The following is a 6,650-nucleotide window of genomic DNA, read 5'->3' as shown; positions in this document are numbered from 1 at the left end:
ATGTCGATATATTCTGTCGGCTGTCCATATAAACTGTTATTGTGAACAGTTTATTTTTCTTATTTTTTTTTCTCGTATATAGAGACAGTTTACTCCAAAACCATGTTCTGTGCGTTTTTCATGTTCTGCTCGTCTCTTCGAAAATTATTCTTATGGTTAGTGTTTAGTTTTGTTAGATTATAGGACTATCCAAAGACTCGTAGGTGGTTATTAATGGAGGCGCGAGCCCCAAACCTCCTCCTCTGGCCTATAAATGTTAGAATGGTAATACTTTGGATACCGTGGGTGGTGTTGGGTTTTGTATGTTTTGAACTCTGCGATTTGGTATGGTGGGTTGGGAGTTTGATGAATGGTGGTAGTGGGGTGATGGTGGACCGGAGATTGGGTGTTGTGTGAAGCTTTGAACCTGTGTTAATGGCGGTCGAGATCTGATTTTGGGGAGTGATATCGACAGTCCATAAAAGTGTGTGGTGTTCATTAAAGGTTGTTGATTTTCGATGAGGAATGAAACTGATGTGATGAGGAAGTGAGGGGTGGTGGCCGCTTAATTCGGTGGTCTTTGGAGGTGAGAAATCGAGATTTGAGGGTAGCAAAAAGATGGGGTTTTTCGGGTTGTAAAACCGAGTTGGTTTGGTTTGGGTTAGAGTCCCGTGAGTGGTGGTGGGTGGCCGGAAGCGGTGGAGAAGAGTCTGCCGTGGTGGGAGGTGGAGAAGAAGAAGACACGTAGGTCGGGTTGGGCTTGGGCCTTGGTTGTTGTTGGGCCCGATTTTAGGTTGTTTTGGTTTGGGCCGGATTCTAGTTTCAGTTATTGGGCCTTAGCTTGTTTTGTTTGGATGGGCCGGATTCTTTTTTTAGTTGGTTTGGTCCATTTTCTTTTAAGTCTTTGGGCCAGAACTTAGATTTTTTTTGTTGACCAGTTTAATTTAAAGTTTTTGGGCCGGTTTCAGTTTAATTTTTGGACCGAACTACTTAACTGTTTTGGGCCAGTTTCTAATATTGTTTGGAGCCAGTCCATAGGACTTAATATAGATTCCAATTGGGTCAGGTAGAATAAATGAGTTGGTTTTAGACTTTCGGGTTCTAAGGTTTGAGCTTGGCTAGTTGGGTCCGAACCATTACCTTGGTCATGAGCCCATGAACCATGCACATTGCCCTTAGCCATAAACCATGGCTATGACCCTGAACCTGTCGAACATGGAAACGACAGTTTGACTTTGACCATGACAGTTTGACTTTGACCGTTGACTGTGGAACGTTGACTTTTTCCAGTTTTTATCATATTTAAGAATATGGACAAATATAATAATAAAATATTGTCGAAGATTATATAACATTGTTTGTCATTATCTAATTAAGATTTGACGTGAGTAGTGTGTAAAGCATATATATATTGGGCTTTGATTATGGACTGTGGACTGTTTAATTGTGCTGCATTTTATGTTGTAAATTGTATAAATTTGGTGGTCATTATCTAATTAAGATTTGACGTTGATATTGTAATATTATATAATATGTTGGGATATATATATAATGCAATATGTTTGGGAGAAATAAATGTATAAACACTCCATTAGTATATATGTGAGATGCTACTATGAGGTAGTAGTATTGGTGAATATTTGCCCACGGGAGTGTGGCGTAGTGCAATAATATATTGGCACGTGAAAGAATGAAAGTGGTTATGAGATATATTGAGATACTTGTAAATATTGTGGCTGAGTGCAATAAGGTAATTGACCTGCACGTGATATAGTGGAATTTTATTATGAGTCATTAATGTATGACACTTGAATAAATTACGTAACGAAAATCCTAGAACCTGACTACCACAACTCATGTGATTGGCCCTTCTGGCATTTCAGTTAATCTGAATGGCCTTCGGACGTAAGTAATGTGATTGGCCCTTCTGGCGTTTCAGTTAATCTGAATGGCCTTCGGGCGTAAGTAATGTGATTGGCCCTCCTGGCGTTTCAGTAAAGCTGAATGGCCCTCTTGGCGTAGCCGAATAGTGGCTTGATTATTTCGTTCGCAAAATAGAACGATGACGCGCGATATTTTATGCCGAATAGTGGCAGTACTTACATAGATTTGGCTTCCGTGTGAGGATTTACACCGGTCGCGGCATCCCGCTCAGGGTGGTTACGCACGGAGTGGCTCATTATGTAAGGGAGGCATGTGGATGTACATGTTCGGCGTTGGGTAGCGATTGTGGTAGCCAGGGAAACTAGGTAAGACATAGATACGACGTGATTTTAGGGACACACAAAGAAAGTCTAAACTAATATAATTATGATAATATGTTGGTAAATAATATATCTCTAGATAGATGATTGTATATGTTTGGGTGGTTAGTAGTTTAGTTATAACCTAAAGGCCCTGGAGTGGAGGAACTAAATGCCTTATTTATGATGCGCGATAGTTTGTTGTGTGGTTAGTGGGAAGTTAAAGCTTCTCGATGGAGGAACTACCTGCCCTAGATTATTGTACTTAAGGATGTTGTATTAGTCGTTGAAAGTTAAAGCCTCGGTGGAGGAACTAACTGTCATTATGGATTGTGGTATATATATGTATATTATATATTGTATTTTAGGACTACTCACACCAGCATTGTTTATAATGTCAACCGATTTGCATGTTTGCTTATCGGGTGTGTTCATTCAATGAACATAGTTGATAAGTTTTGACAGTTTAGTGTTGAAGAAGGTTGGGTCACGCTTGCTTGTGGTTTCGCGTTAGCATTGCATTTCGTGGATGTATTTTGTTTTCCCTTTAAGGTGATATAGATTTTCAGTCTAGACAATGTATTTGTACTTTCATTTGTAATTTTAAATAAGGAGTTATTGAAAAGAGATTTGTAACCTAATCTTATTGGTAAATTTTTGTAATGAAGAGGACATTTGTTTAATTGAAATTTTATTGGTTTTAATTATCCGCATATTTAAAAACTGTTTATGGGTTTTGGAAGTTGAGAGTCGTCACACCTCGGAGATCGAAGAGTCGGAACAAATAATGTTTTTTCCGTGCAATCGAAATTCGGGTGTGACAAAGTTATCGGCGATCTGATCTTTTAATGCAGCGTTTTCCTGCCGAAGCAAGGTGATGCTGTCGTTCATCGTGCCCATCTAGGTGACTAGGTTCTTCACTTGATCTTGGAGGCTTTCCATGCTTCGTGGGCTTGAGCTTTTGTTTGAAGGTTTTGTGAACTCAAGAAATTGAGCTACAGACGGTGTCAATGTAAAGGTTAGATTTAGATTAACCTTACAAACGTAGGCAATCAGGGAGAGATGGGATTGATAGTTTGGATTTGATCGAATTCGTGTGGACGAACTGCCTACGTATCAAGTTTTCTCTACTTAAGGGAGACTTGAATTAGGTCAGACGTAGTTCCTCCTCTTCTTTATATAGGTGAGGATGCTTACACGTCCTCCTCTCTCGTATCCAGTCAAGTTCTGGACTTGATGGCATTTAAGGAGCCATAAAGGCTACCTATGGTGAAGTATTAGCGTGCGCACCTGCAGCTCCGGTCTTTAAAGTGACAGCTAGGCCATACATTACTAGCCGTTGGGGTGCTGGCTAATGTGAGCATTCTGGACATGGACGTTCTGGGAGAAGAGCATTCAGGGCGCTGATGAGGTCGCTAAACCTGCATGAACTAATCATTAGCGACCTAGACATGTGGATGAGTGTGATTGTCCTGGTGTGCTAGACATGTGTCTAATATTCACTTGGAGTGTATATTACTCACACTATTGATTGAACACACATGTACATAAAATAATCAAACCACATGCAGTCAATAATACAAATGCCCTTTAAGTTCTGTAAGCCCTTTAAGTTATGTAAGTTTAATTGGATTAGTAGGAAGTACAATGGAGAGGCACATGCTCTAGCACAATGGGCAATCCATAACCAGGATGTGTGTTTTTTGTCGCAACATTTACTAGACTGTAGTATGGTTCCTCTGATGTTCTAATATATATATAAGGCATGTTTCTAGCGAAAAATAAAAGTCAATAATACAAACGCCTTTATGATTGATCATATAGTATCATAAGAAACACGCATGAAAAACATGCTTATCTTAGATATAGTATAGTATGGGTATATTTAGATAATTTGAAAAAAAAAATATGGTTAGTTGTTGAATGATACCAAGTCATAACATACTGTAATATTCGGTGAAGTGGCAATAGGTTAACTTATAATAAGAGTAATACTCGTCACACCCCGATTGTATCTCTCCACACCCCGTGCAAGAAACTGTCTCCACACCCCGTTTTAAGTTGGAAACACACCCCATTGTGACGGGGTGTGTTAACTGTTCACGCACAATTTTTGGTTTCTACTCAAAACTTGGTTTTCTCGTCAAACTCAAATAACTAAAATATAAGTAGCATAATATATATATATATAGCACAATGGGCAATCCATAACCAGGATGTGTGTTTTTTGTCGCAACATTTACTAGACTGTAGTATGGTTCCTCTGATGTTCTAATATATATATAAGGCATGTTTCTAGCGAAAAATAAAAGTCAATAATACAAACGCCTTTATGATTGATCATATAGTATCATAAGAAACACGCATGAAAAACATGCTTATCTTAGATATAGTATAGTATAGGTATATTTGGATAATTTGAAAAAAAAAAAAAAAAAAAATATGGTTAGTTGTTGAATGATACCAAGTCATAACATACTGTAATATTCGGTGAAGTGGCAATAGGTTAACTTATAATAAGAGTAATACTCGTCACACCCCGATTGTATCTCTCCACACCCCGTGCAAGAAACTGTCTCCACACCCCGTTTTAAGTTGGAAACACACCCCATTGTGACGGGGTGTGTTAACTGTTCACGCACAATTTTTGGTTTCTACTCAAAACTTGGTTTTCTCGTCAAACTCAAATAACTAAAATATAAGTAGCATAATATATATATATATATAGCACAATGGGCAATCCATAACCAGGATGTGTGTTTTTTGTCGCAACATTTACTAGATCAGTAGTATGGTTCCTCGATGTTCTAATATATATATAAGGCATGTTTCTAGCTTAAAAATAAAAGTCAATAATACAAACGCCTTTATGATTGATCATATAGTATCATAAGAAACACGCATGAAAAACATGCTTATCTTAGATATAGTATAGTATAGGTATATTTGGATAATTTGAAAAAAAAAAAAAAAATATGGTTAGTTGTTGAATGATACCAAGTCATAACATACTGTAATATTCGGTGAAGTGGCAATAGGTTAACTTATAATAAGAGTAATACTCGTCACACCCCGATTGTATCTCTCCACACCCCGTGCAAGAAACTGTCTCCACACCCCGTTTTAAGTTGGAAACACACCCCATTGTGTGTTAATTGTTCACGCACAATTTTCGGTTTCTACTCAAAACTTGGTTTTCTCGTCAAACTCAAATAACTAAAATATAAGTGGCATAAATATGCCACTTCTGATTACATACTTTTGGCAAACCTTTTGAAACTCTGAAGACATCTTCCTCTGTTCGGTGACATTGAGCCGAACAGAAACATTGATGCGTATGCCACAAACAGTGTCATACTTCATGCCATTCTGAGTTGCATACTTTTGCCCATACTATCGGGTGCTTCATGACGAGGGGCAACCCTAACACATACTTCCATAGCAATTGAAGTTTGGGAGAGAACTACTACAAAGGTTGGTCAAAACAAAGTATTATTTCTACTAAATGACCCTACTTATATATTCTACCATTTACAGAGCACTTAACAAAACCTTGTTTTCATAAAATGTCAAAGCGACTTCAAACAACCATGCAAAAACTCATGACAGCTTACAATTTGGCAATAAACAATAACAATATCAAACAACAATAAAATGTCTAAATTCGTAGTCTTGCAATTTCTGACAGTATACATACACAAAATAGATATTAAAGCCAAAAATTTTGTTAGTACAAGGATAGTTACAAAAAGTCTAAATCCATAATATTTTTTGGAACCCTTTTATAACACTTCACAATCCTTGGTCCCATTATAGTTGCCCAATCCCAAGCTTCTGTCCATGCAAATAACTCCTATCCTGGAGCAAGTGGCGAAATAGGACTATCATCTTCAAGCACGAGTTTCACAAAATGTGTGCCTCCTCCAATGTGGCCTATTGTCCCTATCTGAACACGCGTTGGATCAGGAACAGTCCACAAAGGAAAATATGACATACATTCTTTCTCTCCAATGACGACAATGACACACTGAAAAGTATTAGCAGCTAAAAATCCCATCATTAAAGTTCAAACCATTCATTGGGGTTCATCGTATATGGAACTGTACACTGTAGATTTGTCTTGATTACTTCTTTTCGTTCTTCTCTACCCATCATTAAAGTATAATCTGCCTCATGGGAAATCAACTTTGTCAACATAAGAGCCCTCACAGTAATCCATGCATCATCTCCATTAGATCCTAAGCATCGTGCAATCGCGCTAAATCCATAATGTCCATTCGGTTCAACATCTTGCCAATCCACAATGAAGTCTCGTATCAATGGATTTAAGTCTCGTAACCCATCAGCCCAATTAGTCCCAATTTCGGGTTAATCTACAAATACTTGAATGTTCCTCTTGGTCTTCTTTTGCATGCAAGTACCAACTTC

This window comes from Coptis chinensis, chromosome 5, assembly GCF_015680905.1.
Source record: "Coptis chinensis isolate HL-2020 chromosome 5, ASM1568090v1, whole genome shotgun sequence".
In the NCBI taxonomy this organism is placed as follows: Eukaryota; Viridiplantae; Streptophyta; class Magnoliopsida; order Ranunculales; family Ranunculaceae; genus Coptis; species Coptis chinensis.
The sequence above is the reverse complement of the archived record's forward strand: the minus strand, read 5'-3'. Positions refer to the sequence as shown.